The sequence below is a fragment of the Populus nigra genome, chromosome 13 (genome assembly GCF_951802175.1).
Source record: "Populus nigra chromosome 13, ddPopNigr1.1, whole genome shotgun sequence".
In the NCBI taxonomy this organism is placed as follows: domain Eukaryota; kingdom Viridiplantae; phylum Streptophyta; class Magnoliopsida; order Malpighiales; family Salicaceae; genus Populus; species Populus nigra.
The window spans coordinates 6,084,524-6,105,877 of NC_084864.1; the positions used below are offsets into that span (position 1 = coordinate 6,084,524).

General features: G+C 58.6%; 36 non-coding genes across 36 annotated transcripts; all 36 read left to right on the forward strand.

Annotated features, from left to right (window-relative positions):
- The first annotated feature begins 88 nt into the window (after positions 1–88).
- On the forward strand, positions 89–207 carry LOC133671880 (5S ribosomal RNA). Its single transcript, XR_009834490.1, has one exon. It is a non-coding gene; the product is annotated as a 5S ribosomal RNA (ribosomal RNA).
- A 474-nt stretch (positions 208–681) lies between these two features.
- Positions 682–800, forward strand: LOC133671945 (5S ribosomal RNA). The gene has a single exon (XR_009834551.1). It is a non-coding gene; the product is annotated as a 5S ribosomal RNA (ribosomal RNA).
- A 474-nt stretch (positions 801–1,274) lies between these two features.
- Positions 1,275–1,393, forward strand: LOC133671882 (5S ribosomal RNA). Its single transcript, XR_009834492.1, has one exon. It is a non-coding gene; the product is annotated as a 5S ribosomal RNA (ribosomal RNA).
- Positions 1,394–1,867: 474 nt separating this feature from the next.
- On the forward strand, positions 1,868–1,986 carry LOC133671946 (5S ribosomal RNA). The gene has a single exon (XR_009834552.1). It is a non-coding gene; the product is annotated as a 5S ribosomal RNA (ribosomal RNA).
- Positions 1,987–2,460: 474 nt separating this feature from the next.
- Positions 2,461–2,579, forward strand: LOC133671883 (5S ribosomal RNA). Its single transcript, XR_009834493.1, has one exon. It is a non-coding gene; the product is annotated as a 5S ribosomal RNA (ribosomal RNA).
- A 474-nt stretch (positions 2,580–3,053) lies between these two features.
- Positions 3,054–3,172, forward strand: LOC133671884 (5S ribosomal RNA). The gene has a single exon (XR_009834494.1). It is a non-coding gene; the product is annotated as a 5S ribosomal RNA (ribosomal RNA).
- A 474-nt stretch (positions 3,173–3,646) lies between these two features.
- Positions 3,647–3,765, forward strand: LOC133671785 (5S ribosomal RNA). The gene has a single exon (XR_009834398.1). It is a non-coding gene; the product is annotated as a 5S ribosomal RNA (ribosomal RNA).
- A 474-nt stretch (positions 3,766–4,239) lies between these two features.
- On the forward strand, positions 4,240–4,358 carry LOC133671886 (5S ribosomal RNA). Its single transcript, XR_009834495.1, has one exon. It is a non-coding gene; the product is annotated as a 5S ribosomal RNA (ribosomal RNA).
- Positions 4,359–4,832: 474 nt separating this feature from the next.
- On the forward strand, positions 4,833–4,951 carry LOC133671887 (5S ribosomal RNA). Its single transcript, XR_009834496.1, has one exon. It is a non-coding gene; the product is annotated as a 5S ribosomal RNA (ribosomal RNA).
- Positions 4,952–5,425: 474 nt separating this feature from the next.
- LOC133671786 (5S ribosomal RNA) lies at positions 5,426–5,544 on the forward strand. Its single transcript, XR_009834399.1, has one exon. It is a non-coding gene; the product is annotated as a 5S ribosomal RNA (ribosomal RNA).
- Positions 5,545–6,018: 474 nt separating this feature from the next.
- LOC133671888 (5S ribosomal RNA) lies at positions 6,019–6,137 on the forward strand. Its single transcript, XR_009834497.1, has one exon. It is a non-coding gene; the product is annotated as a 5S ribosomal RNA (ribosomal RNA).
- Positions 6,138–6,611: 474 nt separating this feature from the next.
- Positions 6,612–6,730, forward strand: LOC133671889 (5S ribosomal RNA). The gene has a single exon (XR_009834498.1). It is a non-coding gene; the product is annotated as a 5S ribosomal RNA (ribosomal RNA).
- A 474-nt stretch (positions 6,731–7,204) lies between these two features.
- On the forward strand, positions 7,205–7,323 carry LOC133671947 (5S ribosomal RNA). Its single transcript, XR_009834553.1, has one exon. It is a non-coding gene; the product is annotated as a 5S ribosomal RNA (ribosomal RNA).
- A 474-nt stretch (positions 7,324–7,797) lies between these two features.
- Positions 7,798–7,916, forward strand: LOC133671890 (5S ribosomal RNA). Its single transcript, XR_009834499.1, has one exon. It is a non-coding gene; the product is annotated as a 5S ribosomal RNA (ribosomal RNA).
- A 474-nt stretch (positions 7,917–8,390) lies between these two features.
- LOC133671891 (5S ribosomal RNA) lies at positions 8,391–8,509 on the forward strand. Its single transcript, XR_009834500.1, has one exon. It is a non-coding gene; the product is annotated as a 5S ribosomal RNA (ribosomal RNA).
- Positions 8,510–8,983: 474 nt separating this feature from the next.
- LOC133671948 (5S ribosomal RNA) lies at positions 8,984–9,102 on the forward strand. Its single transcript, XR_009834554.1, has one exon. It is a non-coding gene; the product is annotated as a 5S ribosomal RNA (ribosomal RNA).
- A 474-nt stretch (positions 9,103–9,576) lies between these two features.
- Positions 9,577–9,695, forward strand: LOC133671950 (5S ribosomal RNA). Its single transcript, XR_009834555.1, has one exon. It is a non-coding gene; the product is annotated as a 5S ribosomal RNA (ribosomal RNA).
- A 474-nt stretch (positions 9,696–10,169) lies between these two features.
- On the forward strand, positions 10,170–10,288 carry LOC133671951 (5S ribosomal RNA). The gene has a single exon (XR_009834556.1). It is a non-coding gene; the product is annotated as a 5S ribosomal RNA (ribosomal RNA).
- A 474-nt stretch (positions 10,289–10,762) lies between these two features.
- LOC133671989 (5S ribosomal RNA) lies at positions 10,763–10,881 on the forward strand. The gene has a single exon (XR_009834593.1). It is a non-coding gene; the product is annotated as a 5S ribosomal RNA (ribosomal RNA).
- Positions 10,882–11,355: 474 nt separating this feature from the next.
- LOC133671953 (5S ribosomal RNA) lies at positions 11,356–11,474 on the forward strand. The gene has a single exon (XR_009834558.1). It is a non-coding gene; the product is annotated as a 5S ribosomal RNA (ribosomal RNA).
- Positions 11,475–11,948: 474 nt separating this feature from the next.
- LOC133671892 (5S ribosomal RNA) lies at positions 11,949–12,067 on the forward strand. Its single transcript, XR_009834501.1, has one exon. It is a non-coding gene; the product is annotated as a 5S ribosomal RNA (ribosomal RNA).
- Positions 12,068–12,541: 474 nt separating this feature from the next.
- Positions 12,542–12,660, forward strand: LOC133671954 (5S ribosomal RNA). Its single transcript, XR_009834559.1, has one exon. It is a non-coding gene; the product is annotated as a 5S ribosomal RNA (ribosomal RNA).
- Positions 12,661–13,133: 473 nt separating this feature from the next.
- LOC133672070 (5S ribosomal RNA) lies at positions 13,134–13,252 on the forward strand. Its single transcript, XR_009834670.1, has one exon. It is a non-coding gene; the product is annotated as a 5S ribosomal RNA (ribosomal RNA).
- Positions 13,253–13,726: 474 nt separating this feature from the next.
- On the forward strand, positions 13,727–13,845 carry LOC133672071 (5S ribosomal RNA). The gene has a single exon (XR_009834671.1). It is a non-coding gene; the product is annotated as a 5S ribosomal RNA (ribosomal RNA).
- A 474-nt stretch (positions 13,846–14,319) lies between these two features.
- On the forward strand, positions 14,320–14,438 carry LOC133672072 (5S ribosomal RNA). The gene has a single exon (XR_009834672.1). It is a non-coding gene; the product is annotated as a 5S ribosomal RNA (ribosomal RNA).
- A 474-nt stretch (positions 14,439–14,912) lies between these two features.
- LOC133671894 (5S ribosomal RNA) lies at positions 14,913–15,031 on the forward strand. The gene has a single exon (XR_009834503.1). It is a non-coding gene; the product is annotated as a 5S ribosomal RNA (ribosomal RNA).
- A 474-nt stretch (positions 15,032–15,505) lies between these two features.
- Positions 15,506–15,624, forward strand: LOC133671973 (5S ribosomal RNA). The gene has a single exon (XR_009834578.1). It is a non-coding gene; the product is annotated as a 5S ribosomal RNA (ribosomal RNA).
- A 474-nt stretch (positions 15,625–16,098) lies between these two features.
- Positions 16,099–16,217, forward strand: LOC133671895 (5S ribosomal RNA). The gene has a single exon (XR_009834504.1). It is a non-coding gene; the product is annotated as a 5S ribosomal RNA (ribosomal RNA).
- Positions 16,218–16,691: 474 nt separating this feature from the next.
- On the forward strand, positions 16,692–16,810 carry LOC133671896 (5S ribosomal RNA). Its single transcript, XR_009834505.1, has one exon. It is a non-coding gene; the product is annotated as a 5S ribosomal RNA (ribosomal RNA).
- A 474-nt stretch (positions 16,811–17,284) lies between these two features.
- Positions 17,285–17,403, forward strand: LOC133671897 (5S ribosomal RNA). The gene has a single exon (XR_009834506.1). It is a non-coding gene; the product is annotated as a 5S ribosomal RNA (ribosomal RNA).
- Positions 17,404–17,877: 474 nt separating this feature from the next.
- Positions 17,878–17,996, forward strand: LOC133672073 (5S ribosomal RNA). Its single transcript, XR_009834673.1, has one exon. It is a non-coding gene; the product is annotated as a 5S ribosomal RNA (ribosomal RNA).
- Positions 17,997–18,470: 474 nt separating this feature from the next.
- On the forward strand, positions 18,471–18,589 carry LOC133672075 (5S ribosomal RNA). Its single transcript, XR_009834676.1, has one exon. It is a non-coding gene; the product is annotated as a 5S ribosomal RNA (ribosomal RNA).
- Positions 18,590–19,063: 474 nt separating this feature from the next.
- LOC133672076 (5S ribosomal RNA) lies at positions 19,064–19,182 on the forward strand. Its single transcript, XR_009834677.1, has one exon. It is a non-coding gene; the product is annotated as a 5S ribosomal RNA (ribosomal RNA).
- A 474-nt stretch (positions 19,183–19,656) lies between these two features.
- On the forward strand, positions 19,657–19,775 carry LOC133672077 (5S ribosomal RNA). The gene has a single exon (XR_009834678.1). It is a non-coding gene; the product is annotated as a 5S ribosomal RNA (ribosomal RNA).
- A 474-nt stretch (positions 19,776–20,249) lies between these two features.
- On the forward strand, positions 20,250–20,368 carry LOC133672140 (5S ribosomal RNA). The gene has a single exon (XR_009834740.1). It is a non-coding gene; the product is annotated as a 5S ribosomal RNA (ribosomal RNA).
- Positions 20,369–20,842: 474 nt separating this feature from the next.
- Positions 20,843–20,961, forward strand: LOC133672078 (5S ribosomal RNA). Its single transcript, XR_009834679.1, has one exon. It is a non-coding gene; the product is annotated as a 5S ribosomal RNA (ribosomal RNA).
- The last annotated feature ends 393 nt before the right edge of the window (positions 20,962–21,354 follow it).

Sequence of the window (21,354 nt, forward strand, 5' to 3'; positions counted from 1 at the left end):
GACCGCCTCGACGCGTCCCATCGCTCTGCCATCCTCCTCGCGCGGCTCCTTCGAAGCGGTTATAGGAAGTGCCCGTTCATGGACTCACGGGTGCGATCATACCAGCACTAATGCACCGGATCCCATCAGAACTCCGCAGTTAAACGTGCTTGGGCGAGAGTAGTACTAGGCTGGGTGACCTCCTGGGAAGTCCTCGTGTTGCACCCCATCTTTTTGCTAGTTCCCCGACCCTTCTTTTTTTGGTCTCCTGCTCCCCTTCCCGTTATTTCCTCACCTTTCCTTTCCCGCACGTCGTCCCGTGCCGCCCGGGAGGAGGGGCGCGGTGAGTCGCCCGAGATGAGAAAAAGACAGGGCAGAAGAGTGAAAGGCCCGTGGCTCCGGGGCGATGACGTCATGATTTAAAGATCCGGCGGTCTGCGTAGCGATTCCATTGCTACTATAAGGGAATCGGACTTCGGAAGCTCCTGTAAAAATCTGGGCGCGATCCGACGGTTGGAACGCGAGTTATGGCCCTTTTGAGCCGGTGTTCCTGCGCGGTTCGGACCGGCCTGCTTCGGGGTCCCGGTCAGGCTTCCCAAAACTGGCGATTGTCGGACCGCCTCGACGCGTCCCATCGCTCTGTCATCCTCCTCGCGTGGCTCCTTCGAAGCGGTTATAGGAAGTGCCCGTTCATGGACTCACGGGTGCGATCATACCAGCACTAATGCACCGGATCCCATCAGAACTTCGCAGTTAAACGTGCTTGGGCGAGAGTAGTACTAGGATGGGTGACCTCCTGGGAAGTCCTCGTGTTGCACCCCATCTTTTTGCTAGTTCCCCGACCCTTCTTTTTTTGATCTCCTGCTCCCCTTCCCGTTATTTCCTCACCTTTTCTTTCCTGGATGGTGTCCCGTGCCCCCCGAGAGGTGGGGCGCGGTGAGTCGCCCGAGAGGAGAAAAGGAAAGGGTAGAAGAGTGAAAGGCCCCTGGGTCCGGGGCGATGACGTCATGATCTAAAGAACCGGAGGTCTGCGTAGCGATTCCATTGCTACTATAAGGGAATCGGATTGCGGAAGCTCCTGTAAAAATCTGGGCGCGATCCGACGGTTGGATCGCGAGTTATGGCCCTTTTGAGCCGGTGTTCCTCCGCGGTTCGGACCGGCCTGCTTCGGGGTCCCGGTCAGGCTTCCCAAAACCGGCGATTGTCGGACCGCCTCGACGCGTCCCATCGCTCTGCCATCCTCCTCGCGCGGCTCCTTCGAAGCGGTTATAGGAAGTGCCCGTTCATGGACTCACGGGTGCGATCATACCAGCACTAATGCACCGGATCCCATCAGAACTCCGCAGTTAAACGTGCTTGGGCGAGAGTAGTACTAGGCTGGGTGACCTCCTGGGAAGTCCTCGTGTTGCACCCCATCTTTTTGCTAGTTCCCCGACCCTTCTTTTTTTGGTCTCCTGCTCCCCTTCCCGTTATTTCCTCACCTTTCCTTTCCCGCACGTCGTCCCGTGCCCCCCGGGAGGAGGGGCGCGGTGAGTCGCCCGAGATGAGAAAGAGACAGGGCAGAAGAGTGAAAGGCCCGTGGCTCCGGGGCGATGACGTCATGATTTAAAGATCCGGCGGTCTGCGTAGCGATTCCATCGCTACTATAAGGGAATCGGACTTCGGAAGCTCCTGTAAAAATCTGGGCGCGATCCGACGGTTGGATCGTGAGTCATGGCCCTTTTGAGCCGGTGTTCCTCCGCGGTTCGGACCGGCCTGCTTCGGGGTCCCGGTCAGGCTTCCCAAAACCGGCGATTGTCGGACCGCCTCGACGCGTCCCATCGCTCTGCCATCCTCCTCGCGCGGCTCCTTCGAAGCGGTTATAGGAAGTGCCCCTTCATGGACTCACGGGTGCGATCATACCAGCACTAATGCACCGGATCCCATCAGAACTTCGCAGTTAAACGTGCTTGGGCGAGAGTAGTACTAGGATGGGTGACCTCCTGGGAAGTCCTCGTGTTGCACCCCATCTTTTTGCTAGTTCCCCGACCCTTCTTTTTTTGATCTCCTGCTCCCCTTCCCGTTATTTCCTCACCTTTTCTTTCCTGGATGGTGTCCCGTGCCCCCCGAGAGGTGGGGCGCGGTGAGTCGCCCGAGAGGAGAAAAGGAAAGGGTAGAAGAGTGAAAGGCCCCTGGGTCCGGGGCGATGACATCATGATCTAAAGAACCGGCGGTCTGCGTAGCGATTCCATTGCTACTATAAGGGAATCGGATTGCGGAAGCTCCTGTAAAAATCTGGGCGCGATCCGACGGTTGGATCGCGAGTTATGGCCCTTTTGAGCCGGTGTTCCTCCGCGGTTCGGACCGGCCTGCTTCGGGGTCCCGGTCAGGCTTCCCAAAACCGGCGATTGTCGGACCGCCTCGACGCGTCCCATCGCTCTGCCATCCTCCTCGCGCGGCTCCTTCGAAGCGGTTATAGGAAGTGCCCGTTCATGGACTCACGGGTGCGATCATACCAGCACTAATGCACCGGATCCCATCAGAACTCCGCAGTTAAACGTGCTTGGGCGAGAGTAGTACTAGGCTGGGTGACCTCCTGGGAAGTCCTCGTGTTGCACCCCATCTTTTTGCTAGTTCCCCGACCCTTCTTTTTTTGGTCTCCTGCTCCCCTTCCCGTTATTTCCTCACCTTTCCTTTCCCGCACGTCGTCCCGTGCCCCCCGGGAGGAGGGGCGCGGTGAGTCGCCCGAGAGGAGAAAAGGAAAGGGTAGAAGAGTGAAAGGCCCCTGGGTCCGGGGCGATGACGTCATGATCTAAAGAACCGGCGGTCTGCGTAGCGATTCCATTGCTACTATAAGGGAATCGGATTGCGGAAGCTCCTGTAAAAATCGGGGCGCGATCCGACGGTTGGATCGCGAGTCATGGCCCTTTTGAGCCGGTGTTCCTCCGCGGTTCGGACCGGCCTGCTTCGGGGTCCCGGTCAGGCTTCCCAAAACCGGCGATTGTCGGACCGCCTCGACGCGTCCCATCGCTCTGCCATCCTCCTCGCGCGGCTCCTTCGAAGCGGTTATAGGAAGTGCCGGTTCATGGACTCACGGGTGCGATCATACCAGCACTAATGCACCGGATCCCATCAGAACTCCGCAGTTAAACGTGCTTGGGCGAGAGTAGTACTAGGCTGGGTGACCTCCTGGGAAGTCCTCGTGTTGCACCCCATCTTTTTGCTAGTTCCCCGACCCTTCTTTTTTTGGTCTCCTGCTCCCCTTCCCGTTATTTCCTCACCTTTCCTTTCCCGCACGTCGTCCCGTGCCCCCCGGGAGGAGGGGCGCGGTGAGTCGCCCGAGATGAGAAAGAGACAGGGCAGAAGAGTGAAAGGCCCGTGGCTCCGGGGCGATGACGTCATGATTTAAAGATCCGGCGGTCTGCGTAGCGATTCCATTGCTACTATAAGGGAATCGGACTTCGGAAGCTCCTGTAAAAATCTGGGCGCGATCCGACGGTTGGATCGCGAGTCATGGCCCTTTTGAGCCGGTGTTCCTCCGCGGTTCGGACCGGCCTGCTTCGGGGTCCCGGTCAGGCTTCCCAAAACCGGCGATTGTCGGACCGCCTCGACGCGTCCCATCGCTCTGCCATCCTCCTCGCGCGGCTCCTTCGAAGCGGTTATAGGAAGTGCCCCTTCATGGACTCACGGGTGCGATCATACCAGCACTAATGCACCGGATCCCATCAGAACTCCGCAGTTAAACGTGCTTGGGCGAGAGTAGTACTAGGATGGGTGACCTCCTGGGAAGTCCTCGTGTTGCACCCCATCTTTTTGCTAGTTCCCCGACCCTTCTTTTTTTGATCTCCTGCTCCCCTTCCCGTTATTTCCTCACCTTTTCTTTCCTGGATGGTGTCCCGTGCCCCCCGAGAGGTGGGGCGCGGTGAGTCGCCCGAGAGGAGAAAAGGAAAGGGTAGAAGAGTGAAAGGCCCCTGGGTCCGGGGCGATGACATCATGATCTAAAGAACCGGCGGTCTGCGTAGCGATTCCATTGCTACTATAAGGGAATCGGATTGCGGAAGCTCCTGTAAAAATCTTGGCGCGATCCGACGGTTGGATCGCGAGTTATGGCCCTTTTGAGCCGGTGTTCCTCCGCGGTTCGGACCGGCCTGCTTCGGGGTCCCGGTCAGGCTTCCCAAAACCGGCGATTGTCGGACCGCCTCGACGCGTCCCATCGCTCTGCCATCCTCCTCGCGCGGCTCCTTCGAAGCGGTTATAGGAAGTGCCCGTTCATGGACTCACGGGTGCGATCATACCAGCACTAATGCACCGGATCCCATCAGAACTCCGCAGTTAAACGTGCTTGGGCGAGAGTAGTACTAGGCTGGGTGACCTCCTGGGAAGTCCTCGTGTTGCACCCCATCTTTTTGCTAGTTCCCCGACCCTTCTTTTTTTGGTCTCCTGCTCCCCTTCCCGTTATTTCCTCACCTTTCCTTTCCCGCACGTCGTCCCGTGCCCCCCGGGAGGAGGGGCGCGGTGAGTCGCCCGAGAGGAGAAAAGGAAAGGGTAGAAGAGTGAAAGGCCCCTGGGTCCGAGGCGATGACGTCATGATCTAAAGAACCGGCGGTCTGCGTAGCGATTCCATTGCTACTATAAGGGAATCGGATTGCGGAAGCTCCTGTAAAAATCGGGGCGCGATCCGACGGTTGGATCGCGAGTCATGGCCCTTTTGAGCCGGTGTTCCTCCGCGGTTCGGACCGGCCTGCTTCGGGGTCCCGGTCAGGCTTCCCAAAACCGGCGATTGTCGGACCGCCTCGACGCGTCCCATCGCTCTGCCATCCTCCTCGCGCGGCTCCTTCGAAGCGGTTATAGGAAGTGCCCGTTCATGGACTCACGGGTGCGATCATACCAGCACTAATGCACCGGATCCCATCAGAACTCCGCAGTTAAACGTGCTTGGGCGAGAGTAGTACTAGGCTGGGTGACCTCCTGGGAAGTCCTCGTGTTGCACCCCATCTTTTTGCTAGTTCCCCGACCCTTCTTTTTTTGGTCTCCTGCTCCCCTTCCCGTTATTTCCTCACCTTTCCTTTCCCGCACGTCGTCCCGTGCCCCCCGGGAGGAGGGGCGCGGTGAGTCGCCCGAGATGAGAAAGAGACAGGGCAGAAGAGTGAAAGGCCCGTGGCTCCGGGGCAATGACGTCATGATTTAAAGATCCGGCGGTCTGCGTAGCGATTCCATTGCTACTATAAGGGAATCGGACTTCGGAAGCTCCTGTAAAAATCTGGGCGCGATCCGACGGTTGGATCGCGAGTCATGGCCCTTTTGAGCCGGTGTTCCTCCGCGGTTCGGACCGGCCTGCTTCGGGGTCCCGGTCAGGCTTCCCAAAACCGGCGATTGTCGGACCGCCTCGACGCGTCCCATCGCTCTGCCATCCTCCTCGCGCGGCTCCTTCGAAGCGGTTATAGGAAGTGCCCGTTCATGGACTCACGGGTGCGATCATACCAGCACTAATGCACCGGATCCCATCAGAACTCCGCAGTTAAACGTGCTTGGGCGAGAGTAGTACTAGGATGGGTGACCTCCTGGGAAGTCCTCGTGTTGCACCCCATGTTTTTGCTAGTTCCCCGACCCTTCTTTTTTTGATCTCCTGCTCCCCTTCCCGTTATTTCCTCACCTTTTCTTTCCTGGATGGTGTCCCGTGCCCCCCGAGAGGTGGGGCGCGGTGAGTCGCCCGAGAGGAGAAAAGGAAAGGGTAGAAGAGTGAAAGGCCCCTGGGTCCGGGGCGATGACATCATGATCTAAAGAACCGGCGGTCTGCGTAGCGATTCCATTGCTACTATAAGGGAATCGGATTGCGGAAGCTCCTGTAAAAATCTTGGCGCGATCCGACGGTTGGATCGCGAGTTATGGCCCTTTTGAGCCGGTGTTCCTCCGCGGTTCGGACCGGCCTGCTTCGGGGTCCCGGTCAGGCTTCCCAAAACCGGCGATTGTCGGACCGCCTCGACGCGTCCCATCGCTCTGCCATCCTCCTCGCGCGGCTCCTTCGAAGCGGTTATAGGAAGTGCCCGTTCATGGACTCACGGGTGCGATCATACCAGCACTAATGCACCGGATCCCATCAGAACTCCGCAGTTAAACGTGCTTGGGCGAGAGTAGTACTAGGCTGGGTGACCTCCTGGGAAGTCCTCGTGTTGCACCCCATCTTTTTGCTAGTTCCCCGACCCTTCTTTTTTTGGTCTCCTGCTCCCCTTCCCGTTATTTCCTCACCTTTCCTTTCCCGCACGTCGTCCCGTGCCCCCCGGGAGGAGGGGCGCGGTGAGTCGCCCGAGAGGAGAAAAGGAAAGGGTAGAAGAGTGAAAGGCCCCTGGGTCCGGGGCGATGACGTCATGATCTAAAGAACCGGCGGTCTGCGTAGCGATTCCATTGCTACTATAAGGGAATCGGACTTCGGAAGCTCCTGTAAAAATCTGGGCGCGATCCGACGGTTGGATCGCGAGTCATGGCCCTTTTGAGCCGGTGTTCCTCCGCGGTTCGGACCGGCCTGCTTCGGGGTCCCGGTCAGGCTTCCCAAAACCGGCGATTGTCGGACCGCCTCGACGCGTCCCATCGCTCTGCCATCCTCCTCGCGCGGCTCCTTCGAAGCGGTTATAGGAAGTGCCCGTTCATGGACTCACGGGTGCGATCATACCAGCACTAATGCACCGGATCCCATCAGAACTCCGCAGTTAAACGTGCTTGGGCGAGAGTAGTACTAGGCTGGGTGACCTCCTGGGAAGTCCTCGTGTTGCACCCCATCTTTTTGCTAGTTCCCCGACCCTTCTTTTTTTGGTCTCCTGCTCCCCTTCCCGTTATTTCCTCACCTTTCCTTTCCCGCACGTCGTCCCGTGCCCCCCGGGAGGAGGGGCGCGGTGAGTCGCCCGAGATGAGAAAAAGACAGGGTAGAAGAGTGAAAGGCCCGTGGCTCCGGGGCGATGACGTCATGATTTAAAGATCCGGCGGTCTGCGTAGCGATTCCATTGCTACTATAAGGGAATCGGACTTCGGAAGCTCCTGTAAAAATCTGGGCGCGATCCGACGGTTGGAACGCGAGTTATGGCCCTTTTGAGCCGGTGTTCCTGCGCGGTTCGGACCGGCCTGCTTCGGGGTCCCGGTCAGGCTTCCCAAAACCGGCGATTGTCGGACCGCCTCGACGCGTCCCATCGCTCTGTCATCCTCCTCGCGTGGCTCCTTCGAAGCGGTTATAGGAAGTGCCCGTTCATGGACTCACGGGTGCGATCATACCAGCACTAATGCACCGGATCCCATCAGAACTTCGCAGTTAAACGTGCTTGGGCGAGAGTAGTACTAGGATGGGTGACCTCCTGGGAAGTCCTCGTGTTGCACCCCATCTTTTTGCTAGTTCCCCGACCCTTCTTTTTTTGATCTCCTGCTCCCCTTCCCGTTATTTCCTCACCTTTTCTTTCCTGGATGGTGTCCCGTGCCCCCCGAGAGGTGGGGCGCGGTGAGTCGCCCGAGAGGAGAAAAGGAAAGGGTAGAAGAGTGAAAGGCCCCTCGGTCCGGGGCGATGACGTCATGATCTAAAGAACCGGCGGTCTGCGTAGCGATTCCATTGCTACTATAAGGGAATCGGATTGCGGAAGCTCCTGTAAAAATCTGGGCGCGATCCGACGGTTGGATCGCGAGTTATGGCCCTTTTGAGCCGGTGTTCCTCCGCGGTTCGGACCGGCCTGCTTCGGGGTCCCGGTCAGGCTTCCCAAAACCGGCGATTGTCGGACCGCCTCGACGCGTCCCATCGCTCTGCCATCCTCCTCGCGCGGCTCCTTCGAAGCGGTTATAGGAAGTGCCCGTTCATGGACTCACGGGTGCGATCATACCAGCACTAATGCACCGGATCCCATCAGAACTCCGCAGTTAAACGTGCTTGGGCGAGAGTAGTACTAGGCTGGGTGACCTCCTGGGAAGTCCTCGTGTTGCACCCCATCTTTTTGCTAGTTCCCCGACCCTTCTTTTTTTGGTCTCCTGCTCCCCTTCCCGTTATTTCCTCACCTTTCCTTTCCCGCACGTCGTCCCGTGCCCCCCGGGAGGAGGGGCGCGGTGAGTCGCCCGAGATGAGAAAGAGACAGGGCAGAAGAGTGAAAGGCCCGTGGCTCCGGGGCGATGACGTCATGATTTAAAGATCCGGCGGTCTGCGTAGCGATTCAATTGCTACTATAAGGGAATCGGACTTCGGAAGCTCCTGTAAAAATCTGGGCGCGATCCGACGGTTGGATCGCGAGTCATCGCCCTTTTGAGCCGGTGTTCCTCCGCGGTTCGGACCGGCCTGCTTCGGGGTCCCGGTCAGGCTTCCCAAAACCGGCGATTGTCGGACCGCCTCGACGCGTCCCATCGCTCTGCCATCCTCCTCGCGCGGCTCCTTCGAAGCGGTTATAGGAAGTGCCCATTCATGGACTCACGGGTGCGATCATACCAGCACTAATGCACCGGATCCCATCAGAACTCCGCAGTTAAACGTGCTTGGGCGAGAGTAGTACTAGGCTGGGTGACCTCCTGGGAAGTCCTCGTGTTGCACCCCATCTTTTTGCTAGTTCCCCGACCCTTCTTTTTTTGGTCTCCTGCTCCCCTTCCCGTTATTTCCTCACCTTTCCTTTCCCGCACGTCGTCCCGTGCCCCCCGGGAGGAGGGGCGCGGTGAGTGGCCCGAGATGAGAAAAAGACAGGGCAGAAGAGTGAAAGGCCCGTGGCTCCGGGGCGATGACGTCATGATTTAAAGATCCGGCGGTCTGCGTAGCGATTCCATTGCTACTATAAGGGAATCGGACTTCGGAAGCTCCTGTAAAAATCTGGGCGCGATCCGACGGTTGGAACGCGAGTTATGGCCCTTTTGAGCCGGTGTTCCTCCGCGGTTCGGACCGGCCTGCTTCGGGGTCCCGGTCAGGCTTCCCAAAACCGGCGATTGTCGGACCGCCTCGACGCGTCCCATCGCTCTGCCATCCTCCTCGCGCGGCTCCTTCGAAGCGGTTATAGGAAGTGCCCGTTCATGGACTCACGGGTGCGATCATACCAGCACTAATGCACCGGATCCCATCAGAACTTCGCAGTTAAACGTGCTTGGGCGAGAGTAGTACTAGGATGGGTGACCTCCTGGGAAGTCCTCGTGTTGCACCCCATCTTTTTGCTAGTTCCCCGACCCTTCTTTTTTTGGTCTCCTGCTCCCCTTCCCGTTATTTCCTCACCTTTCCTTTCCCGCACGTCGTCCCGTGCCCCCCGGGAGGAGGGGCGCGGTGAGTGGCCCGAGATGAGAAAAAGACAGGGCAGAAGAGTGAAAGGCCCGTGGCTCCGGGGCGATGACGTCATGATTTAAAGATCCGGCGGTCTGCGTAGCGATTCCATTGCTACTATAAGGGAATCGGACTTCGGAAGCTCCTGTAAAAATCTGGGCGCGATCCGACGGTTGGAACGCGAGTTATGGCCCTTTTGAGCCGGTGTTCCTCCGCGGTTCGGACCGGCCTGCTTCGGGGTCCCGGTCAGGCTTCCCAAAACCGGCGATTGTCGGACCGCCTCGACGCGTCCCATCGCTCTGCCATCCTCCTCGCGCGGCTCCTTCGAAGCGGTTATAGGAAGTGCCCGTTCATGGACTCACGGGTGCGATCATACCAGCACTAATGCACCGGATCCCATCAGAACTTCGCAGTTAAACGTGCTTGGGCGAGAGTAGTACTAGGATGGGTGACCTCCTGGGAAGTCCTCGTGTTGCACCCCATCTTTTTGCTAGTTCCCCGACCCTTCTTTTTTTGATCTCCTGCTCCCCTTCCCGTTATTTCCTCACCTTTCCTTTCCCGCACGTCGTCCCGTGCCCCCCGGGAGGAGGGGCGCGGTGAGTCGCCCGAGAGGAGAAAAGGAAAGGGTAGAAGAGTGAAAGGCCCCTGGGTCCGGGGCGATGACGTCATGATTTAAAGATCCGGCGGTCTGCGTAGCGATTCCATTGCTACTATAAGGGAATCGGACTTCGGAAGCTCCTGTAAAAATCTGGGCGCGATCCGACGGTTGGATCGCGAGTCATGGCCCTTTTGAGCCGGTGTTCCTCCGCGGTTCGGACCGGCCTGCTTCGGGGTCCCGGTCAGGCTTCCCAAAACCGGCGATTGTCGGACCGCCTCGACGCGTCCCATCGCTCTGCCATCCTCCTCGCGCGGCTCCTTCGAAGCGGTTATAGGAAGTGCCCGTTCATGGACTCACGGGTGCGATCATACCAGCACTAATGCACCGGATCCCATCAGAACTTCGCAGTTAAACGTGCTTGGGCGAGAGTAGTACTAGGATGGGTGACCTCCTGGGAAGTCCTCGTGTTGCACCCCATCTTTTTGCTAGTTCCCCGACCCTTCTTTTTTTGATCTCCTGCTCCCCTTCCCGTTATTTCCTCACCTTTCCTTTCCCGCACGTCGTCCCGTGCCCCCCGGGAGGAGGGGCGCGGTGAGTCGCCCGAGAGGAGAAAAGGAAAGGGTAGAAGAGTGAAAGGCCCCTGGGTCCGGGGCGATGACGTCATGATCTAAAGAACCGGCGGTCTGCGTAGCGATTCCATTGCTACTATAAGGGAATCGGACTTCGGAAGCTCCTGTAAAAATCTGGGCGCGATCCGACGGTTGGATCGCGAGTCATGGCCCTTTTGAGCCGGTGTTCCTCCGCGGTTCGGACCGGCCTGCTTCGGGGTCCCGGTCAGGCTTCCCAAAACCGGCGATTGTCGGACCGCCTCGACGCGTCCCATCGCTCTGCCATCCTCCTCGCGCGGCTCCTTCGAAGCGGTTATAGGAAGTGCCCGTTCATGGACTCACGGGTGCGATCATACCAGCACTAATGCACCGGATCCCATCAGAACTCCGCAGTTAAACGTGCTTGGGCGAGAGTAGTACTAGGCTGGGTGACCTCCTAGGAAGTCCTCGTGTTGCACCCCATCTTTTTGCTAGTTCCCCGACCCTTCTTTTTTTGGTCTCCTGCTCCCCTTCCCGTTATTTCCTCACCTTTCCTTTCCCGCACGTCGTCCCGTGCCCCCCGGGAGGAGGGGCGCGGTGAGTCGCCCGAGATGAGAAAGAGACAGGGCAGAAGAGTGAAAGGCCCATGGCTCCGGGGCGATGACGTCATGATTTAAAGATCCGGCGGTCTGCGTAGCGATTCCATTGCTACTATAAGGGAATCGGACTTCGGAAGCTCCTGTAAAAATCTGGGCGCGATCCGACGGTTGGATCGCGAGTCATGGCCCTTTTGAGCCGGTGTTCCTCCGCGGTTCGGACCGGCCTGCTTCGGGGTCCCGGTCAGGCTTCCCAAAACCGGCGATTGTCGGACCGCCTCGACGCGTCCCATCGCTCTGCCATCCTCCTCGCGCGGCTCCTTCGAAGCGGTTATAGGAAGTACCCGTTCATGGACTCACGGGTGCGATCATACCAGCACTAATGCACCGGATCCCATCAGAACTTCGCAGTTAAACGTGCTTGGGCGAGAGTAGTACTAGGATGGGTGACCTCCTGGGAAGTCCTCGTGTTGCACCCCATCTTTTTGCTAGTTCCCCGACCCTTCTTTTTTTGATCTCCTGCTCCCCTTCCCGTTATTTCCTCACCTTTCCTTTCCCGCACGTCGTCCCGTGCCCCCCGGGAGGAGGGGCGCGGTGAGTCGCCCGAGAGGAGAAAAGGAAAGGGTAGAAGAGTGAAAGGCCCCTGGGTCCGGGGCGATGACGTCATGATCTAAAGAACCGGCGGTCTGCGTAGCGATTCCATTGCTACTATAAGGGAATCGGACTTCGGAAGCTCCTGTAAAAATCTGGGCGCGATCCGACGGTTGGATCGCGAGTCATGGCCCTTTTGAGCCGGTGTTCCTCCGCGGTTCGGACCGGCCTGCTTCGGGGTCCCGGTCAGGCTTCCCAAAACCGGCGATTGTCGGACCGCCTCGACGCGTCCCATCGCTCTGCCATCCTCCTCGCGCGGCTCCTTCGAAGCGGTTATAGGAAGTGCCCGTTCATGGACTCACGGGTGCGATCATACCAGCACTAATGCACCGGATCCCATCAGAACTCCGCAGTTAAACGTGCTTGGGCGAGAGTAGTACTAGGCTGGGTGACCTCCTGGGAAGTCCTCGTGTTGCACCCCATCTTTTTGCTAGTTCCCCGACCCTTCTTTTTTTGGTCTCCTGCTCCCCTTCCCGTTATTTCCTCACCTTTCCTTTCCCGCACGTCGTCCCGTGCCCCCCGGGAGGAGGGGCGCGGTGAGTCGCCCGAGAGGAGAAAAGGAAAGGGTAGAAGAGTGAAAGGCCCCTGGGTCCGGGGCGATGACGTCATGATCTAAAGAACCGGCGGTCTGCGTAGCGATTCCATTGCTACTATAAGGGAATCGGACTTCGGAAGCTCCTGTAAAAATCTGGGCGCGATCCGACGGTTGGATCGCGAGTCATGGCCCTTTTGAGCCGGTGTTCCTGCGCGGTTCGGACCGGCCTGCTTCGGGGTCCCGGTCAGGCTTCCCAAAACCGGCGATTGTCGGACCGCCTCGACGCGTCCCATCGCTCTGTCATCCTCCTCGCGGGGCTCCTTCGAAGCGGTTATAGGAAGTGCCCGTTCATGGACTCACGGGTGCGATCATACCAGCACTAATGCACCGGATCCCATCAGAACTTCGCAGTTAAACGTGCTTGGGCGAGAGTAGTACTAGGATGGGTGACCTCCTGGGAAGTCCTCGTGTTGCACCCCATCTTTTTGCTAGTTCCCCGACCCTTCTTTTTTTGATCTCCTGCTCCCCTTCCCGTTATTTCCTCACCTTTTCTTTCCTGATGGTGTCCCGTGCCCCCCGAGAGGTGGGGCGCGGTGAGTCGCCCGAGAGGAGAAAAGGAAAGGGTAGAAGAGTGAAAGGCCCCTGGGTCCGGGGCGATGACGTCATGATCTAAAGAACCGGCGGTCTGCGTAGCGATTCCATTGCTACTATAAGGGAATCGGATTGCGGAAGCTCCTGTAAAAATCTGGGCGCGATCCGACGGTTGGATCGCGAGTTATGGCCCTTTTGAGCCGGTGTTCCTCCGCGGTTCGGACCGGCCTGCTTCGGGGTCCCAGTCAGGCTTCCCAAAACCGGCGATTGTCGGACCGCCTCGACGCGTCCCATCGCTCTGCCATCCTCCTCGCGCGGCTCCTTCGAAGCGGTTATAGGAAGTGCCCGTACATGGACTCACGGGTGCGATCATACCAGCACTAATGCACCGGATCCCATCAGAACTCCGCAGTTAAACGTGCTTGGGAGAGAGTAGTACTAGGCTGGGTGACCTCCTGGGAAGTCCTCGTGTTGCACCCCATCTTTTTGCTAGTTCCCCGACCCTTCTTTTTTTGGTCTCCTGCTTCCCTTCCCGTTATTTCCTCACCTTTCCTTTCCCGCACGTCGTCCCGTGCCCCCCGGGAGGAGGGGCGCGGTGAGTCGCCCGAGAGGAGAAAAGGAAAGGGTAGAAGAGTGAAAGGCCCCTGGGTCCGGGGCGATGACGTCATGATCTAAAGATCCGGCGGTCTGCGTAGCGATTCCATTGCTACTATAAGGGAATCGGACTTCGGAAGCTCCTGTAAAAATCTGGGCGCGATCCGACGGTTGGATCGCGAGTCATGGCCCTTTTGAGCCGGTGTTCCTCCGCGGTTCGGACCGGCCTGCTTCGGGGTCCCGGTCAGGCTTCCCAAAACCGGCGATTGTCGGACCGCCTCGACGCGTCCCATCGCTCTGCCATCCTCCTCGCGCGGCTCCTTCGAAGCGGTTATAGGAAGTGCCCGTACATGGACTCACGGGTGCGATCATACCAGCACTAATGCACCGGATCCCATCAGAACTCCGCAGTTAAACGTGCTTGGGAGAGAGTAGTACTAGGCTGGGTGACCTCCTGGGAAGTCCTCGTGTTGCACCCCATCTTTTTGCTAGTTCCCCGACCCTTCTTTTTTTGGTCTCCTGCTTCCCTTCCCGTTATTTCCTCACCTTTCCTTTCCCGCACGTCGTCCCGTGCCCCCCGGGAGGAGGGGCGCGGTGAGTCGCCCGAGAGGAGAAAAGGAAAGGGTAGAAGAGTGAAAGGCCCCTGGGTCCGGGGCGATGACGTCATGATCTAAAGATCCGGCGGTCTGCGTAGCGATTCCATTGCTACTATAAGGGAATCGGACTTCGGAAGCTCCTGTAAAAATCTGGGCGCGATCCGACGGTTGGATCGCGAGTCATGGCCCTTTTGAGCCGGTGTTCCTCCGCGGTTCGGACCGGCCTGCTTCGGGGTCCCGGTCAGGCTTCCCAAAACCGGCGATTGTCGGACCGCCTCGACGCGTCCCATCGCTCTGCCATCCTCCTCGCGCGGCTCCTTCGAAGCGGTTATAGGAAGTGCCCGTACATGGACTCACGGGTGCGATCATACCAGCACTAATGCACCGGATCCCATCAGAACTCCGCAGTTAAACGTGCTTGGGAGAGAGTAGTACTAGGCTGGGTGACCTCCTGGGAAGTCCTCGTGTTGCACCCCATCTTTTTGCTAGTTCCCCGACCCTTCTTTTTTTGGTCTCCTGCTTCCCTTCCCGTTATTTCCTCACCTTTCCTTTCCCGCACGTCGTCCCGTGCCCCCCGGGAGGAGGGGCGCGGTGAGTCGCCCGAGATGAGAAACAGACAGGGCAGAAGAGTGAAAGGCCCGTGGCTCCGGGGCGATGACGTCATGATTTAAAGATCCGGCGGTCTGCGTAGCGATTCCATTGCTACTATAAGGGAATCGGACTTCGGAAGCTCCTGTAAAAATCTGGGCGCGATCCGACGGTTGGATCGCGAGTCATGGCCCTTTTGAGCCGGTGTTCCTCCGCGGTTCGGACCGGCCTGCTTCGGGGTCCCGGTCAGGCTTCCCAAAACCGGCGATTGTCGGACCGCCTCGACGCGTCCCATCGCTCTGTCATCCTCCTCGCGTGGCTCCTTCGAAGCGGTTATAGGAAGTGCCCGTTCATGGACTCACGGGTGCGATCATACCAGCACTAATGCACCGGATCCCATCAGAACTCCGCAGTTAAACGTGCTTGGGCGAGAGTAGTACTAGGCTGGGTGACCTCCTGGGAAGTCCTCGTGTTGCACCCCATCTTTTTGCTAGTTCCCCGACCCTTCTTTTTTTGGTCTCCTGCTCCCCTTCCCGTTATTTCCTCACCTTTCCTTTCCCGCACGTCGTCCCGTGCCCCCCGGGAGGAGGGGCGCGGTGAGTCGCCCGAGATGAGAAACAGACAGGGCAGAAGAGTGAAAGGCCCGTGGCTCCGGGGCGATGACGTCATGATTTAAAGATCCGGCGGTCTGCGTAGCGATTCCATTGCTACTATAAGGGAATCGGACTTCGGAAGCTCCTGTAAAAATCTGGGCGCGATCCGACGGTTGGATCGCGAGTCATGGCCCTTTTGAGCCGGTGTTCCTCCGCGGTTCGGACCGGCCTGCTTCGGGGTCCCGGTCAGGCTTCCCAAAACCGGCGATTGTCGGACCGCCTCGACGCGTCCCATCGCTCTGCCATCCTCCTCGCGCGGCTCCTTCGAAGCGGTTATAGGAAGTGCCCGTTCATGGACTCACGGGTGCGATCATACCAGCACTAATGCACCGGATCCCATCAGAACTCCGCAGTTAAACGTGCTTGGGCGAGAGTAGTACTAGGCTGGGTAACCTCCTGGGAAGTCCTCGTGTTGCACCCCATCTTTTTGCTAGTTCCCCGACCCTTCTTTTTTTGGTCTCCTGCTCCCCTTCCCGTTATTTCCTCACCTTTCCTTTCCCGCACGTCGTCCCGTGCCCCCCGGGAGGAGGGGCGCGGTGAGTCGCCCGAGATGAGAAAAAGACAGGGCAGAAGAGTGAAAGGCCCGTGGCTCCGGGGCGATGACGTCATGATTTAAAGATCCGGCGGTCTGCGTAGCGATTCCATTGCTACTATAAGGGAATCGGACTTCGGAAGCTCCTGTAAAAATCTGGGCGCGATCCGACGGTTGGATCGCGAGTCATGGCCCTTTTGAGCCGGTGTTCCTGCGCGGTTCGGACCGGCCTGCTTCGGGGTCCCGGTCAGGCTTCCCAAAACCGGCGATTGTCGGACCGCCTCGACGCGTCCCATCGCTCTGCCATCCTCCTCGCGCGGCTCCTTCGAAGCGGTTATAGGAAGTGCCCGTTCATGGACTCACGGGTGCGATCATACCAGCACTAATGCACCGGATCCCATCAGAACTCCGCAGTTAAACGTGCTTGGGCGAGAGTAGTACTAGGCTGGGTGACCTCCTGGGAAGTCCTCGTGTTGCACCCCATCTTTTTGCTAGTTCCCCGACCCTTCTTTTTTTGGTCTCCTGCTCCCCTTCCCGTTATTTCCTCACCTTTCCTTTCCCGCACGTCGTCCCGTGCCCCCCGGGAGGAGGGGCGCGGTGAGTCGCCCGAGAGGAGAAAAGGAAAGGGTAGAAGAGTGAAAGGCCCCTGGGTCCGGGGCGATGACGTCATGATCTAAAGAACCGGCGGTCTGCGTAGCGATTCCATTGCTACTATAAGGGAATCGGACTTCGGAAGCTCCTGTAAAAATCTGGGCGCGATCCGACGGTTGGATCGCGAGTCATGGCCCTTTTGAGCCGGTGTTCCTCCGCGGTTCGGACCGGCCTGCTTCGGGGTCCCGGTCAGGCTTCCCAAAACCGGCGATTGTCGGACCGCCTCGACGCGTCCCATCGCTCTGCCATCCTCCTCGCGCGGCTCCTTCGAAGCGGTTATAGGAAGTGCCCGTTCATGGACTCACGGGTGCGATCATACCAGCACTAATGCACCGGATCCCATCAGAACTCCGCAGTTAAACGTGCTTGGGCGAGAGTAGTACTAGGCTGGGTGACCTCCTGGGAAGTCCTCGTGTTGCACCCCATCTTTTTGCTAGTTCCCCGACCCTTCTTTTTTTGGTCTCCTGCTCCCCTTCCCGTTATTTCCTCACCTTTCCTTTCCCGCACGTCGTCCCGTGCCCCCCGGGAGGAGGGGCGCGGTGAGTCGCCCGAGAGGAGAAAAGGAAAGGGTAGAAGAGTGAAAGGCCCCTGGGTCCGGGGCGATGACGTCATGATCTAAAGAACCGGCGGTCTGCGTAGCGATTCCATTGCTACTATAAGGGAATCGGACTTCGGAAGCTCCTGTAAAAATCTGGGCGCGATCCGACGGTTGGATCGCGAGTCATGGCCCTTTTGAGCCGGTGTTCCTCCGCGGTTCGGACCGGCCTGCTTCGGGGTCCCGGTCAGGCTTCCCAAAACCGGCGATTGTCGGACCGCCTCGACGCGTCCCATCGCTCTGCCATCCTCCTCGCGCGGCTCCTTCGAAGCGGTTATAGGAAGTGCCCGTTCATGGACTCACGGGTGCGATCATACCAGCACTAATGCACCGGATCCCATCAGAACTCCGCAGTTAAACGTGCTTGGGCGAGAGTAGTACTAGGCTGGGTGACCTCCTGGGAAGTCCTCGTGTTGCACCCCATCTTTTTGCTAGTTCCCCGACCCTTCTTTTTTTGGTCTCCTGCTCCCCTTCCCGTTATTTCCTCACCTTTCCTTTCCCGCACGTCGTCCCGTGCCCCCCGGGAGGAGGGGCGCGGTGAGTCGCCCGAGATGAGAAAAAGACAGGGCAGAAGAGTGAAAGGCCCGTGGCTCCGGGGCGATGACGTCATGATTTAAAGATCCGGCGGTCTGCGTAGCGATTCCATTGCTACTATAAGGGAATCGGATTGCGGAAGCTCCTGTAAAAATCTGGGCGCGATCCGACGGTTGGAACGCGAGTTATGGCCCTTTTGAGCCGGTGTTCCTGCGCGGTTCGGACCGGCCTGCTTCGGGGTCCCGGTCAGGCTTCCCAAAACCGGCGATTGTCGGACCGCCTCGACGCGTCCCATCGCTCTGTCATCCTCCTCGCGGGGCTCCTTCGAAGCGGTTATAGGAAGTGCCCGTTCATGGACTCACGGGTGCGATCATACCAGCACTAATGCACCGGATCCCATCAGAACTCCGCAGTTAAACGTGCTTGGGAGAGAGTAGTACTAGGCTGGGTGACCTCCTGGGAAGTCCTCGTGTTGCACCCCATCTTTTTGCTAGTTCCCCGACCCTTCTTTTTTTGGTCTCCTGCTTCCCTTCCCGTTATTTCCTCACCTTTCCTTTCCCGCACGTCGTCCCGTGCCCCCCGGGAGGAGGGGCGCGGTGAGTCGCCCGAGAGGAGAAAAGGAAAGGGTAGAAGAGTGAAAGGCCCCTGGGTCCGGGGCGATGACGTCATGATCTAAAGAACCGGCGGTCTGCGTAGCGATTCCATTGCTACTATAAGGGAATCGGATTGCGGAAGCTCCTGTAAAAATCTGGGCGCGATCCGACGGTTGGATCGCGAGTTATGGCCCTTTTGAGCCGGTGTTCCTCCGCGGTTCGGACCGGCCTGCTTCGGGGTCCCGGTCAGGCTTCCCAAAACCGGCGATTGTCGGACCGCCTCGACGCGTCCCATCGCTCTGCCATCCTCCTCGCGCGGCTCCTTCGAAGCGGTTATAGGAAGTGCCCGTACATGGACTCACGGGTGCGATCATACCAGCACTAATGCACCGGATCCCATCAGAACTCCGCAGTTAAACGTGCTTGGGAGAGAGTAGTACTAGGCTGGGTGACCTCCTGGGAAGTCCTCGTGTTGCACCCCATCTTTTTGCTAGTTCCCCGACCCTTCTTTTTTTGGTCTCCTGCTTCCCTTCCCGTTATTTCCTCACCTTTCCTTTCCCGCACGTCGTCCCGTGCCCCCCGGGAGGAGGGGCGCGGTGAGTCGCCCGAGATGAGAAAAAGACAGGGCAGAAGAGTGAAAGGCCCGTGGCTCCGGGGCGATGACGTCATGATTTAAAGATCCGGCGGTCTGCGTAGCGATTCCATTGCTACTATAAGGGAATCGGATTGCGGAAGCTCCTGTAAAAATCTGGGCGCGATCCGACGGTTGGAACGCGAGTTATGGCCCTTTTGAGCCGGTGTTCCTGCGCGGTTCGGACCGGCCTGCTTCGGGGTCCCGGTCAGGCTTCCCAAAACCGGCGATTGTCGGACCGCCTCGACGCGTCCCATCGCTCTGTCATCCTCCTCGCGGGGCTCCTTCGAAGCGGTTATAGGAAGTGCCCGTTCATGGACTCACGGGTGCGATCATACCAGCACTAATGCACCGGATCCCATCAGAACTCCGCAGTTAAACGTGCTTGGGAGAGAGTAGTACTAGGCTGGGTGACCTCCTGGGAAGTCCTCGTGTTGCACCCCATCTTTTTGCTAGTTCCCCGACCCTTCTTTTTTTGGTCTCCTGCTTCCCTTCCCGTTATTTCCTCACCTTTCCTTTCCCGCACGTCGTCCCGTGCCCCCCGGGAGGAGGGGCGCGGTGAGTCGCCCGAGAGGAGAAAAGGAAAGGGTAGAAGAGTGAAAGGCCCCTGGGTCCGGGGCGATGACGTCATGATCTAAAGAACCGGCGGTCTGCGTAGCGATTCCATTGCTACTATAAGGGAATCGGATTGCGGAAGCTCCTGTAAAAATCTGGGCGCGATCCGACGGTTGGATCGCGAGTTATGGCCCTTTTGAGCCGGTGTTCCTCCGCGGTTCGGACCGGCCTGCTTCGGGGTCCCGGTCAGGCTTCCCAAAACCGGCGATTGTCGGACCGCCTCGACGCGTCCCATCGCTCTGCCATCCTCCTCGCGCGGCTCCTTCGAAGCGGTTATAGGAAGTGCCCGTACATGGACTCACGGGTGCGATCATACCAGCACTAATGCACCGGATCCCATCAGAACTCCGCAGTTAAACGTGCTTGGGAGAGAGTAGTACTAGGCTGGGTGACCTCCTGGGAAGTCCTCGTGTTGCACCCCATCTTTTTGCTAGTTCCCCGACCCTTCTTTTTTTGGTCTCCTGCTTCCCTTCCCGTTATTTCCTCACCTTTCCTTTCCCGCACGTCGTCCCGTGCCCCCCGGGAGGAGGGGCGCGGTGAGTCGCCCGAGATGAGAAAAAGACAGGGCAGAAGAGTGAAAGGCCCGTGGCTCCGGGGCGATGACGTCATGATTTAAAGATCCGGCGGTCTGCGTAGCGATTCCATTGCTACTATAAGGGAATCGGATTGCGGAAGCTCCTGTAAAAATCTGGGCGCGATCCGACGGTTGGAACGCGAGTTATGGCCCTTTTGAGCCGGTGTTCCTGCGCGGTTCGGACCGGCCTGCTTCGGGGTCCCGGTCAGGCTTCCCAAAACCGGCGATTGTCGGACCGCCTCGACGCGTCCCATCGCTCTGTCATCCTCCTCGCGGGGCTCCTTCGAAGCGGTTATAGGAAGTGCCCGTTCATGGACTCACGGGTGCGATCATACCAGCACTAATGCACCGGATCCCATCAGAACTCCGCAGTTAAACGTGGTTGGGAGAGAGTAGTACTAGGCTGGGTGACCTCCTGGGAAGTCCTCGTGTTGCACCCCATCTTTTTGCTAGTTCCCCGACCCTTCTTTTTTTGGTCTCCTGCTTCCCTTCCCGTTATTTCCTCACCTTTCCTTTCCCGCACGTCGTCCCGTGCCCCCCGGGAGGAGGGGCGCGGTGAGTCGCCCGAGAGGAGAAAAGGAAAGGGTAGAAGAGTGAAAGGCCCCTGGGTCCGGGGCGATGACGTCATGATCTAAAGAACCGGCGGTCTGCGTAGCGATTCCATTGCTACTATAAGGGAATCGGATTGCGGAAGCTCCTGTAAAAATCTGGGCGCGATCCGACGGTTGGATCGCGAGTTATGGCCCTTTTGAGCCGGTGTTCCTCCGCGGTTCGGACCGGCCTGCTTCGGGGTCCCGGTCAGGCTTCCCAAAACCGGCGATTGTCGGACCGCCTCGACGCGTCCCATCGCTCTGCCATCCTCCTCGCGCGGCTCCTTCGAAGCGGTTATAGGAAGTGCCCGTACATGGACTCACGGGTGCGATCATACCAGCACTAATGCACCGGATCCCATCAGAACTCCGCAGTTAAACGTGCTTGGGAGAGAGTAGTACTAGGCTGGGTGACCTCCTGGGAAGTCCTCGTGTTGCACCCCATCTTTTTGCTAGTTCCCCGACCCTTCTTTTTTTGGTCTCCTGCTTCCCTTCCCGTTATTTCCTCACCTTTCCTTTCCCGCACGTCGTCCCGTGCCCCCCGGGAGGAGGGGCGCGGTGAGTCGCCCGAGATGAGAAAAAGACAGGGCAGAAGAGTGAAAGGCCCGTGGCTCCGGGGCGATGACGTCATGATTTAAAGATCCGGCGGTCTGCGTAGCGATTCCATTGCTACTATAAGGGAATCGGATTGCGGAAGCTCCTGTAAAAATCTGGGCGCGATCCGACGGTTGGAACGCGAGTTATGGCCCTTTTGAGCCGGTGTTCCTGCGCGGTTCGGACCGGCCTGCTTCGGGGTCCCGGTCAGGCTTCCCAAAACCGGCGATTGTCGGACCGCC